The sequence below is a fragment of the Elaeis guineensis genome, chromosome 6 (assembly GCF_000442705.2).
Source record: "Elaeis guineensis isolate ETL-2024a chromosome 6, EG11, whole genome shotgun sequence".
Classification (NCBI taxonomy): Eukaryota; Viridiplantae; Streptophyta; class Magnoliopsida; order Arecales; family Arecaceae; genus Elaeis; species Elaeis guineensis.
In genome coordinates this window covers 4,995,102-5,009,894 of record NC_025998.2, presented here as the reverse complement: position 1 = coordinate 5,009,894, position 14,793 = coordinate 4,995,102, and the positions used below count along the sequence as shown (strand labels likewise).

At 30.9% G+C, this 14,793-nt stretch overlaps 1 long non-coding RNA gene across 1 annotated transcript; it reads right to left on the bottom strand.

The window, feature by feature from the left end:
- Positions 1–211: 211 nt before the first annotated feature.
- On the bottom strand, positions 212–3,137 carry LOC105047539 (uncharacterized). Its single transcript, XR_012142243.1, has 2 exons — positions 2,986–3,137; positions 212–1,938 (listed from the first exon to the last, which is right to left on the bottom strand). It is a non-coding gene; the product is annotated as an uncharacterized lncRNA (long non-coding RNA).
- Between the last annotated feature and the right edge of the window lie 11,656 nt (positions 3,138–14,793).

Here is a 14,793-nt window from a genome sequence, read left to right as displayed (position 1 = left end):
GATGGACTTCTAATTCTTCCTTCAATGGCTTCAATATAGATTATGCATTAAACTACTTCAAGCAACCAAAAAAGACACTGCATATGTTGACTGGTGAGCAAATTTTTCCAATGTGATAACGGCTAGATACCTGATTAATCTCTGTTTGGTAGACCATCGGTTGAGAACTACAAATGGCTAGATTAAAGAATTCTAAGCAGTTGAGTACAGATCCAACAAAAACAGCAACCAAATCCTTTACAGCTTAACAGTCTGACAAGAACAAGTATTGTACAGGAGCATGTGATGAGTATACATAGATATTAGATCACTTGGAAGAAACCAAAACTTTCTTCAGAAATTACCAATCAAACGCTGAGACATGACACACAAAATGCTGCAAATTAACAGCCAAAGAGAGAGAGAGCATACGACAGCGACGCAGATTCTAGCCCAGATCACATCTCCCACCAAGGAATTATATAACTAAGTTAAATTCAGTGACAGCAACTCTTTCACTGTCTGCATCCATAAAACATCAATGTTAATAGATCTTCCAGATTCTCACGGACAATCATCGCAAGATGAGTCATTCTCAGCTGCATTGAGAAATCTGAAGCTGCATAAGCACCAAAGTAATTAACCAAACAACCTTACCAACTAGTTTCTGATGAAATAACGTGATCAAGCTCGTACAGACAAGCATAGCATCACATGGTCAGCAGACAGACAATTAACAAGTACAGAGATAAGCTGTTCATGCTTTTTGTCGACCTTAGGATCACTTTGAATTATAAATACAGAGATGCAGACAAGTAAATGAATAACAATGAAGAGTAACACACAAACATTTCAATCAGACACTAAATTGGAGCTATATTAGCGAAAGGAATAAGATAACAAGTAATCTTTTTGAGAGATGGTTCGCCCATCAATTCATTTCATGTCATATGGAAACGAATAGCAAGAGTACTACATGGAGCACAAGGAAAAAGCTAGCTGAAGTCTGTAGTCATTGATTTGCTCCTTAAAATAGTTTTGTACGAGGGAATGGTATCAATAAAGGCAGAATATTGCACCAACAAGGCGCTTCCCCCTTCTGAACTAAGGAATGATACAGGTTCACAAAGCAGTAAAACTAGCGCATATAGTCTAAGCCGAGTAAACCCTTTTTTTCTCTGGAAGGATGAGTATTATTAACTTAACCAGTTCTGAAGTACTAAGGGCAGTCCTGTAGTTTTGGGAAGACATGTTTTTGGAACTTGTAGCACCAAAGGAGCCTCCTTCAAGAAGGATACTGTTCAAGACTGAGAATCTGCAAAGCCAGGCAGATGTCTGAGGTACTCCAACCATCTGTCCACTGCTTCTTTACAAAAAAGTACCAAAGTATCTGGCAATCGACTCTACGAAGTAAAAACCTTTTAGAGGCTAAGCATCCCCTCCCCATCTCTTCTATTCTATGAAGAAGATTGTGCTTTTTTTCCAACAAAATATATGAAAAGATTGCTTGGAAAACTTCATCCGGGCTTTATTGCAAAACACCAGTTTATACTACATATATCCAATATGATCAAAAAAATACTGCATACATCCAAATTTAAAACGGCAGCATATGATATTAGCCGGGACAGGCACCCATTTGCATAGCATCAACAAAGCCATCTGTTTGTTAGCTTTCTCCATCTAAGATATGACGAGACAAAAAGAGATGAATAGGCTACTAGTAATTAAAAAACAGAAATTTCTGCATGTCTATAACCATGATGGGTGAAAAACTAGATAGATCATAAAACATATACTATGAATACATATATATAAAATTCCAGAATGAAGCCTTTGTTTGATCTGTCTGTAGAATGCCCATTTTGTGATAATAGATCTGTTTGTGTAACGCCGGGTGCATTAAGTTGAAATGATGGCTTCAATGCGAAAATCAAAACTTGAACTGCTGAAAGAGTTCTGAAAGATTCACAAAACAAGAATCACAACAGGACATCTTACAAGTTAATATTACAAGCTTACAAAACGATAAACACAACAACATGATAACCAAGATGGGATAAGTTATCCAAATAGCATGAAAACAAGTTTTAGCATAAAGCTTACCATTGATCTATATTAGGGTTTTGTGAGTGTGACCCTTTTAAAAAGCCAAATGCAATACGAATGAGGGATTAGACTCATAGAGGATATCAATCATCTCTGACGCTACTTTTTGTTGCAATAACCATATGCTAAGCAGCAGGAATCATGGAAGCCACTTTTTTTTTTTTTTTTGTTTAATAAGAAAGTCGTATGATGTGCATATACGGGGAAAACTTAGAAATTTATTCACACAAACTAATAGATAGGGTTGAATTAAAACTTCCACGTTACATATAAAAAGAAGAAGATTTAAGTAGCCTGATTTATTCTTATCATAGAAATCAGAAGAAACACAAGAAAAAAAATAATCGAAGAATGGACAAAGTCTTTTTCTGAAGGAAAAAAAAAAGATATATAACTAGAAGATTTCATAGTATGCATGGGCTTGTAGAGAAGGGAGCTCCCTTCAGTCCAAGCATAGCCAGCATAGGATATGATTTTATCTCCCGCATCATTCACTCAATTGCCAAGCAAACCCCTTCTTGGTAGTTGGATGAATGAGTCGGCAGCTAATTCAACCCTACGGCCACCCATGAGTGGACTGAAGAAAGCTCTCTTTAGCCTATCCCATCTCACCTCTCATGAACCAAAAGGCTCGCCAAAAAAAAAAAAAAAAAAAATCGAATAAAGGAGATGAAATAAAATCTAAACCATCTATATTTAAAATAAACTGAACTAGGGAAGATGTAATAACAAAGAGCCGCACGCTTTTAGCCTTTAAAATTTATGGAATAAATAAAAAATTAAGCCATCCAGTTCTATTGGCTTTAGAGCACGGATCATGTAACCTAAAGACCAATATTTCTTGGCATGTGAAGATGAGAGGAAGGAAGAAGGGGGGAGAGGAAAAAGATCCCATGCCTCAGGAGTGCTGAGAGTAAGCAGAAGAGAGGCTAGAAATCGCCTTCATGAACAAATACACAGAAAACATTCAGGGGGAATAAGATAAGAAAGAGGGACGGGAGGGGCAAGAAGGTGATTCCATTGAGCACTTCACCGACTAAGCCATGGCTCTAAGCATGGAAGAATGACCTTAAATAACTAGGAGAGAGGCTGACATCACATCATAAAGTACCAAGAATATAGTAAACTATTATACTTGGACCAGTACGAACCAGTGGCAATGGGGTTTTCTATTGGAAAAGATACAAACACGCAACTGTTCACGTTCTCTATTTCTTCCAAGCAACATTCCACTTGCCTCTTACTCCATTCTTTCGTCCATAACCTTTAATATTCCAAATTTTTTACTTTAAATATACTTCCAATGCCTATAGTAAGAAGTAAGATGAACATAGAATGCGCATCTTTTCAACTAGCTTGAAGTACAATCTGGGAGTTTGTTGTTGGAATGGGCATCAGGTCATATAGAAGAGCTTGCCACTATTATTTTGGCTTGTAACCAACATGGTTTTATTTATATTACATGGGCATTATATCGTTCTGAGCCATGAATAATGCAAGCTAAAAAGACTTGCACCCGTGATGAACCAAGAGTTATCATATGACCAAATCACTTCATCAAATAAGAACACTGCAAAAAGCAAATAAAATTGATGGCATCAAAGACATAGGGGAATTAAAATATAATTAATAAGGATTTGATGGTTTTAAATTTATATGATTGATGTTGTGTGAAATCTGGCATGGGCCCGTTTGGACTGAGGTAGCTAGGCATAGTCAATTAACCAACTTCAACCTGAAATTTGAAGAAAAAAAGGGAATCAAAATAAAGAAATAACAATCATTTCTCTGCTTGAGCGCTCTATTTTGGATTTTGGCCAGAGAGTCATGGCCAATATGGACTCTTCGAGACCGGTATAATGGCTGGCGATTGTTAGGGGCTATTGTAACTGGCGAATAGCCGGTGTTCGGTCAATTTTATCTTTTCAAATCCATAATTTAAATTCTCCCCTTCGATCAATCATCCATTGAAATCCATCTCTGCCTCTCACTTTTTTTTTCTTCACCTCCGATGGCTATCATGCTACCATGCCAAGTGTTACAACTGCCAAAACCTCCTCCTTTCTTTCTCAAAAATCTCAAAGCTCTGTTTTTTTTCTCCATCTCGTGATTTCCATCCTTTTTGTTGCCGAAATGTACTCTGTTCAGCTGAGCCTCATTGCTGTCGATACCAGCTCCAGTGATTCTTGACCTCCTCTTATTTCTCTTTTTGGCCTTGGGAGTTGCCACCAAGGTGGCAAGGGGCAACATCCCTTTCCTCTCTCACTCTCTCGACTTCCCTATGTGCAATCGACCCACTGGGCAACCCTACATTGCCTCCATCGCTCAGCCACTCTGATCATGCCATCATTGCGGTGCCACCTTGACTGCACTTATGTTGGGCTACTCTCTCCTCTCGGTTCATCTATACCATAGGAAGAACCCCTATGTGACATAGAAAGAAAAGAGAGAGAAAAAGAAAAAAAACAGAAAGAGAGAGAATTCGAATTTTGATGGAACTCAGATTGAGTCTCTCGATCTATTGATCAACTCGGATCAAGTCTAATTTTTTTATTTTTTTTTAATTTATGAATTAAATCGAACCTAGAGACTTCATTTTGACTAGGTTGGAAATCAGATCTGGTGATTAGCAAGGAGGTGTGATCATAATAGTATTCTTTATATTCAAGTAATAAGGAAATCTATCTAAAAATCTATATCAGATAATTGTTAGATCTAAATTGGTCGAGACCCCTAAATGTTAGACTAGATTCAGTAGTTTGGACTAGAACCTACCATGAGATAAATTAAGTTATTCGATGTTTTATTAAAGTCTAATCAAGTGTTTAATTATTTTAAATTTTGATCAATTTTTTCTGATTAGTGAGTTTCATGAAATTTTATGATAAAAATTATAAGTTACCTCTATCTTTAGTATATTTTATCATGAATGTGACTTGATTTTTAAATTTATCTAATACTATGATAAATCATTTAAATTAAGTGTTTTATATGCTCTACATGAAATACTTATAAAATGTGGTATCAAATTTATATGATATACTTGGATATAAAATATTTTTATTAAATATGTTATCTGTCAGTTTCAGTACTCTCTAGTCTGACTATGATTACATAGATTCAGGATCTAGTGTCCTTTCAGATCTGTAGTGGGGCAATCATTGGTATATGTCGACTGACTGTATGTTATAATCAGAAACTAATTTTCTTTTCAGACCTAGCTAGACGGAACTGATTGATGGTATGTGCTGATAGAAGCACATTGCTTCGTATGACATCAAAGCTAGTTTTTCTTTCAAGTCTCTAGTGGAGTGATCGCATGACGGATGGACGTCAGGTTGTAATCAGGATTTAATCTCTTTTGAGGCTAATTACGGATCGATCGTAGCCATAGTCAGAAGGACTACGAGAGTAAGAGTGAATGATTGACCGTCAATTATTTTAAAAATTTATTTTGACCAAATACATATTTGGATTTATGTTGATAGATATGATATATTTTATACATATATTAGCATATTTTATAAAAAATCATATAATTTGAAAATTTATATTTCATGTATAAAATATTTAATTAAACTAAAGATTCTGATAACTTATTGAGCTCGTAAAGTTTATTATCTCTTTTCCCAAATACAATGAAATAGTTAAAGCTTGGGATCAAGCTGTGAAGAGTCTAAAATATAGAAGAAATTAAATTAGTTTTTTTTAATAAATTGTTGAGATATTTATATACAAAATTTTGAGATTATAGATTTTTTTGGAATAATTATAGCTAGTCAATTATTGCTCATCTACCGTTGCTTAAATTTGAAATGATGTAATTATGTATGAATGAAAAGGCTGATCTTATATATCTTATGAGATCAAACTCTAGGGATGTACAGCTGTTTGTTGTGCATCTAATTTAAATCTCAAGATTGGAGTGCGACATGTTGTTTGTGGAATGATAATTTTGAATTTTATGTCTTTTCATATAATTCTTGGTAGATAATAAGCATGCTTCACCGATTAATTTTTTCACAAATCATGCTTGCACAAATTACACTCTGATTCTCCCAAAGGAATTCACTCGAAAAGTCGGTCAGCTTGTGTGTTGTTATTGCTCTCAATTCTCATTGACTTGGCATCATGAAGTATGGCATTTAATGAGGCGAAGTGATTGGGACCTGAGTGGCGTTCTTGAGTGATTTTTCTGAGTTACCGTAGCATTACTCGAAGTAGTTAGAATAATATTTTCTTACCAAAAAAAAAAGTTAGGATAATATTTGAGAACAACGTTTTTGGGTGTATTTTTAAATGCCTCATGCAGTGGGCATGCATTAAGTTTGCAGCAAGTTCCAAAGAAATGCACATCTCTCTTAGTAATTTATTATGTTAGTTAAAGCAGTGTTATCCATTCAACTTAATTCCAGTCTGCAATAAAGTAACATATGCCGTTGGTTATTTAGACAATTAAATCTTCTAGTAACGCTATTTTGCCAAGAAGGTAAAAACCATTTATCAGGGTACCATGTGATAAGAAGCATTAAAGAGATGCGTGGATCTCCCTCGTACTCAACTCGTCCAAGTTGAAACCCTTTGTAAACAATATAATGATACGTAAGAATATTGGATAAAATATTATTTTAATAAAAACAAAAAATATTAGAGTAACTTCTCGCCTCCCAACTGACTCTGTGTAATCCTCGTCTCTCTACCTACTAAACATGCACTTTGGAATTCAATCGACGATGATCGATTAAGACTAAGACGGGTTGAGTTGATTAAGCCCGACATACGGTCAATATTTGATTAACCATTTGCTTAGATTTTTACCGACTATCTCGATCTTGAGGGAATGAAGGCCGAGTGGCAGTTTTTCAATGAGAGTATTGGTTACCCACATTTGTGAGATAGTGAGGCATAATAACCTCCCATTAATCATTTATTATTTGATTTTAATGATAGTTAATGAGATAATCATACGCTAAAAATAATAATGTCGGAGTCTCAAATTTTAAAAAGCGGAAGTTACCCGATAATGGCATCCTCTATCTTATATAAAGTGATAAGCAGAGAAACTGAGATAAAATTTTTCTGGCTACTAAACACTCTATTCTCATGTTTTGATCCTACTGTTCCCTATTTTTGGCTGACTTAAATATCAGATAGCTCCCACCGAATAATTTCTGACAAAGGTATTCGTTTTGCAGGTTTTTCGCCATTCATCAATCAGACGCAACATCTCAATTTTCGATCGACTATATCGTCAAAGATTTGTGGCAACAGGATATATTCAAAATATTGAACTTCCAATGATGTGCATAAAACCACGTGTTCATGGCGGCACAGTTGAATCTCATGTAAATTCACATGAGATCAAAAGAGAGATTCTTTGTACACCACCTGCGATGTAGAAAATTCGATATAGAGTGCAACGCCTCATCCGATTGGATCATATAGTCATCACTTTCTAACGTATTTTTAATATCGATTTAACATCCGCCGTTCTATTTTTTTTATGATATTTAAAAAAAAATTATTACATCATATTTAAAAAATCAACATAAAATATCAAATACCGATACAAAATATTATAATTTTTTTTAAAAAAATATTTTCATCATTTAAAATTTTAAATAAAATAAAATTATATATATTAGATATATATTAAAAAATAATATCTATGTAGTTTATTAAGATGAGATAGTGCGTTCCCGTCGGTCTTTTTACACCGTGGGTGGTGTACAAAGAATTTCCCGAGATCAAAAATATGTTTGAGCAACAGGGAAGGTGAAAAAGCAACAGCCAGAAAGATGACAATCATGTTTAGAACTTACGTTATAGCTTTTTTTTATTCTTGTACGGAAGTAATTAATGGTTTGAGTTGTTGACTACGATTCCTAGTATAACATCACTCTCTTCCAACCTTCAGCTCTCTCTCTCTCTCTCTCTCTCTCTCTAAGTGCACTAAAATATAGATAATATTTTTATTTTCGTACCTTACGATCTATAATGAAAAAATTGGGATCATGCATTGAATGGTACTGATCCTAACTAAAGACTCTGATCAATATTTTCACTACAGCAAAATCTTTTATTAATGAATTTTTTTTATTATACATAAATAAATTTTTTTAATGACATTTAGACTCAAATATTTTTAATTATATATTAAAAATATTATAAAATAAAAAAAAATTATTATAAATACTAATATTTCATTAATCTTTTGCCGTATAAAGCATAAAACACTGGCATTAGATAATAATTTCATATACTAATTAAGATATTTTTTTGTAAAATATCAATAAATATAATATAATTAGTATGATTGCATTATGAGACTCTAAATAATTTATATTCGGTTGATGTGATTTAAGATCAAAGTCAATAAAAATCTCGATCATATATAAATAATTTTAAATTTTTATAATTTAATTTTGCTAACAATCCAATGCCATTTTATATATACATCAATTATTATATTAGTTAATTTTTATAATAATTATATAATTGATATTTTTCAATCGCATGATGGTATTTCTCATGAAAAGATGAAATTGACATCTCATATGTTGTCAAATTTTCATATTGCATTTCCACGTTATGTGAAGCAAGACTTGCTTTGGCAGTAATACCCTTCTTCTCAGCAGCCAAAAGTTTTGGACTCGAATTGTGGATGATACATTTCAAATATTGAGACTAGGTAGATATGGTATGGACAAATGTCCTTCCCGTTCTCTCTAAAAAGTATTACTGTCATGGCCCATAACGTCAAGACCCAAGCCCACAAAAAAAAAAAAATAGAAGAAAATCGAAAAGAAAACTCCCGATAGGAGCCTTCTTCTCCGACGAAACCCGAGCAATTTGGGAGTCCTAGGACCTCTCGAATATCCTAGAACCCTCTATAAGAAGACCCCTCTTTCCCTAGAAACCGAACATCGGCCTCCTCCCTCTCTCTTTCTCCCTGTTTTTCTCGATCGGAGCCACGGACACCATTTGGTTTCTCGCCGTGATTGCTCGCCGGTGGGGTCACCGGAGGTCGAGATAAGTCTTCCTTCCCTTCCTCTCTTCCTTCCCTTTCCTCCCATACCCTTGAGCGTGACGGCCGGCGACGAGTGTCGCCGATTTTCGGTCGGGAAAGAGACCCCTGTTTTGGGCCTCTTTTTCCTTGGATTTTTCGGCGCCGGCGATCGCAATCAACCGCCGGCCATGCTCCTCCGTAATCGGGGGAGCAGCCTCCCTCTGCCGCCGGCCTCCGTCGCGGCGGCCGCGGCCTGAAGGGCCCGGCAAAAGGAGGGGACGCCGGTCCCCTGTTCCGGCGTGGAAGGAGCCGAGAAGAAGAAAAAGAAAAGAAAAAGAAGAAAAAGAAAAGAAAAAGAAGAAAAAGAAGAAAAAGAAAAAAAAAAAAGGGGAAGAAAGGAGAGAGAGAAACTTTCTCTCTCTGCTCTCTCTCTCTCTCTTAGATTTTTAAGATTTATGAAATTAAATAAAAAAAATAATAATAAATAAATAAATATAATTAGGGTGTCTATGGATTAGTCCGAAAATCCTGGATGTTGTCGTCAAGCTGATCCTCGTGGGACATTAGATTTTAACAATTTTAGTTATTTTTTTAATTCGATAAAATTTTGATTAAAAAATATGATATTTGACATATCAGGTTCAGAGAAGAATTTTCGAGATTCCTAGAATTCCTAGTTGGATTTTCTTTTGAGGTAAGTAGTGTTTACTTTTACTGAATTTATCTGGTAAATTATGAATTCTGAATTAAATAAATTTATGCATGCTTGTGATTGAAATTATTTATTGAAATTATTTATGATTAAAGTTAATTGTAGAAATTATTTATGATTGAAGTTATTTGTTGAACAACTATTATGATGATATGTGATCACAAAGAATGACATGATTGATTTGACTCGAATTTTATTTATTTATATTATTTTTAAAAAAATAATATATGAATTGGAAAGACAATATGAAATTGACAACCTGACTGTGTTGAGGACTCCGCCAATGGGGGCATATACGTTGGCAATTGACTGTCCTGAGGATTTATATCACCAGCGAGACCAGCGACATGTCGCCAGAGAGACTAGCGACAAACCGCCAGCGAGACCAGCGGTTCCAAAGGACTTGGCTGCCAGATGATTCGCAGCCCACCGCAAGCAGATACGCGGTATTATGACCCTGCCACAGGGATAATGTAGTCATAGTCATGGTTGGTAAGAAGAACTTAAAAAATTGATGAAATTAAGATGAAAAGCATAATTTAAAATTATGATGAATTGAATTTTGTATATGATTGATAGTATGATTATGATTTCATGAAATTACATATTGATTTTGTTATTTTCAGTAAATCGATATGTATAGTATTATTTATCTGGTTTATTCAGTTAAAGGTATACACTGCTTACTGGGCTGTTTAGCTCATGATGAGTTTTATGTTTTTCTTACAGATCCAGAAAATTAGCTTGTTGCGGGATTTTAATTGAGAGAGCGATTAGAGATGGAGTTAGCTCATTGATTTAGGATTTTCTCAGAATTGATTCAAGACTTTTAGTTTTTTTTAGCGTTGACTTTGTCAGACAGTTAATTTCTTTTGAACACTGAGTTTTGATTTGTTATTTGAACTAAGGTTTGATTTATTAAAGTTGAAAAAAAAAATTTATTTAATTTTGTGTGAAGATATCATGATGAGATACCTTGCATGCTTATGGAAAAAATATTCTATGAGTATGCGGCGGTTGCCATGACCCTCGATTCAAATCTCGGATCGGGGGCGTGACAATTATATTTTTGTATGAGATTTGATTCTTGATATATATATATATATATATATATATATATATATATATATATATATATATATATATATATATATATATATAAAATAAATAATTAATTCAGATCAATACTACCTGTGTATGCTGCCAGAATTTTAGCTGCATGGTAAGATGAGTGGATAAAAAGATTTCATGTGACTTGAGTGATTCCATACCATGTAGCTGAATAAAAGATGACTACTGCACGGCATGGTAAGATGACGACGGAATAGGCAAGAGAAGGACGATATAAGCAGTTTGCCCAACCTTTTGTTCGGTGCCTTTCTTCATAAATATTGATTTTAGGATCCCAAAAGATGTTAAAACATTTACAGGACCACCAAAGGAAGGCCAACAAAAGTCTATTTATAGGACAAATTAATGTGAGGTCATGGATTTGCTCCCTCAGGACAATGGAGCATCAAAGTACAAGAGTAGCATTCACACTGCTGCAACTCCTCCATTTTTTGTTTTCTCTTTTCCTTTTCTTTTCAGAGCAGAAAATATGCAGCTCTTCTAGTCTACCATAAAACCCATATTCTCCATGACTATCATAAGTCATTTTACAAATACATCCATCAGCTAATTTTGAGATAGAAAAACAAAAAAAAAAAAAAATATATATATATATATATACATCCATCAGCTAATTTTGAGATAGAAAAACAAGAAATATATATTACAACTTTATAAAATATTAATTCGATCGAGAGACCATAATTATCCAAAATATTGTACATGCCATATTCTAACAAAAAGGCTAATAGGTCTTCTCCATTATCGCTTATGCTCCTTTTGAACTAGTTTCATTCAAACAGTTGCATTTAAAGTTATACCCTAAAAATGATAATATATCTTTCGAAATGTAAGTCTAATAGCAATTTAAGTTGGGATCTTCTCTAATTCAGAGTTAAATATAAGATTGAAATCGGATCAAATACAGATTGGATATTGATATATCCATATCTATATTATTTTATTTGATGAATAGAGATCCTAGACATTAATCAAATGTAAAAATTTATATTCATATTTATTTTAAACTAATACATACAAATGAGGTACCGAAAGTATAAGTATATATATATATGGATATAAGTCGAATAATTAAATTTTATAGTCACATAATTAAAAATATTACTAAGCAGATGATAAATCAAGTTAATAAAATATTAATATGATCTTTTTCATTAAAAGTTCATTAGTGCTATATAAAGTAAATAAAATTATAAATGGAATCAAATATTTACAAGCAGTTTGAATAATTATCTATCCATATTCATATTTTTTTTAGAGATATGAATATTAATCGGATGATCAAATTTCTATTCATATCCAGGTAGATTCGAATGTGAAAATAGATCTCAACATGTATTATTCGATCCACTTTCATCTCTAATTAAATAGAAGAAGTCCAATCTCTCAATCACAATCACTAGTGCACCATGCTATTGTCATAATTTCATGAGTCCAATACATTGTGTATACTACACTAGGTTCATACAATCATAATATTATACATGGACATAGATAAGCTATACATTTTAAGCTCGAGAAATAAGATTCAAACTTTGATAATGATATCTTCATCGTATCTTCTAAAAATAATTCTCAGTTATCTCCAACAAATCAGGAGAAAAATACATTTGGATTTTCTAATTCCAAACTTGGATCCCAATTGTACTTTCAATTAGTTTCCAAAATTAATTTAGTGTAACAATTTGGATTAGACAGCGTCATGTATTTGCGGGAGATGAGATGGGATTCTCGAGTACTTTACCTAATTAATTTTAAAAAAAAAAATTTATAAAAATAATCTAACTTTTAACTTATTTACCAAAATGATGCAAACAGCATAAAACGCCATTTAAAATGGCATTTTTTGATTGCCACCTCACCACCCCATTCCACCCAAATTTTCACGTAGTCGAAAAATAATAATAAAATAAAATAAAATCATCATTTGAAATGACATTTTTGAAAACGCCATTTCAAATGGTATTTTCAAAAATACTATTTTTTTCCTATCCTTCATTTTATTCCAAAAATAAAATAGCATTTTCAAAAATACTATTTTTTCTTTTCTTCATTTTATTCCAAAAATATCATTTTATTCCAACAATGTCATTTTATCCCAAAATACCATTTTATCATTTTTTTTCATGTTACCCCAAAAACGTCATTTTATCCCAAAAACATCATTTTTTTCCTTTTTTACTGTATTTTTTATTTTTTTAATTTTTTAAGATATATTTTTGGGATATTTTTTTAAAAAAAATTAATTTTTAAAGAAGATTATAATTTGAAATGATGATTTTTATTTGAATTAAAATTTATTTTTTTTAAATTTAAAATCTTTATTTTTATATTTTTCTCATTTTTTTATTTTATTTCTAGTTTTTTAATTTATTTTTTTGGGATATTTTTTTAACAAAATTAATTTTAAAAGGGAATTGTAATTTGAAATGATGATTTTTATTTAAATTAAAATTAAAATTTTTAAATTTTTTTTTTCATATATTTTTTTAAAAAATAATTTGAAATGGGGATAGTAATTTAAAATGATATTTTCTATTTGAATTAAAGTTAAAATTTTAATTTTATTTAAATTTATAATTTTTATTTTTTCCCATTTTTTCTCATTTTTTCACCTTTTTATGTCATTTTTTATTTTTTTATTTTTTTGAATTCAAATTAAAATTTTAATTTTTTTATAATTTCAAATTATAAATTTAATTTTTTTTTATTTTTACTATTTTTTCTATTTTTATGGTATTTTTTTAGGTATTTTTTCTTTGTTTGAAATATTTTTTCAAAAAATTAATTTGAAATGGAGAAAGTAATTTGAAATGATGTTTTTTATTTGAATTAAAATTAAAAATTTTATTTTTTTAATTTAAAAATTATAATTTTTATTTTTTTTCATTTTTTTAATTTTTTTTTCTTTTTTATGATATTTTTTATTTTTTTAATTTTTAAAGATTTTTTTGAGATATTTTTTTAAAAAAATTAATTTGAAATGGAGAAAGTAATTTGAAATGATATTTTTTATTTGAATTAAAATTAAAATTTTTATTTTTTTAAATTTAAAATTATAATTTTTATTTTTTTCTCATTTTTTTGATTTTTTATGGTATTTTTTATTTTTTTATTTTTTTAAGATTTTTTTGGGATATCAAAAATGCTATTATTTCTTTTTTTTTAATTTTATCCCAAAAATGTCATTTTATCCCAAAAACACCATTTTATCCTTTTTTTTTATTTTATCCCAATAATATCATTTTATCCCAAAAACATCAATTTATCCCAAAAACATCATTTTATCCCAAAAACATCATTTTTTTCCTTTTTACAGTATTTTTTATTTTTTTTAATTTTTAAGATATATTTTTTTGTGATATTTTTTTAAAAAAATTAATTTTAAAAGGAAATTGTAATTTGAAATGATAATTTTTAATTAAATTAAAATTATTTTTTTAATTTAAAATTATAATTTTTATTTTTATTTCATTTTTTCATTTTTTATCCCAAAAATGCCATTTAAAATTATATTTTTTTCATTTTTTATCCCAAAATAAAAAAATAAAATAAAAAAATAAAAAAATATAATTTTAAATTTAAAAAAAAATTAATTTTAATTCAAATAAAAATCATCATTTCAAATTACAATTCCCTTTTAAAATTAATTTTTTTTAAAAAATATCATAAAAAATATATCTTAAAGAATTAAAAAAAATATTGTAAAAAAAGAAAAAAATGACGTTTTTGAGATAAAATGGCATTTTTGGGATAAAATGACATTTTTGGGATAAAATAAAAAAAAGAATAAAATTATGTTTTTGGGATAAAATGGTGTTTTTGGGATAAAATGAAAAAAAAGGAAACAATA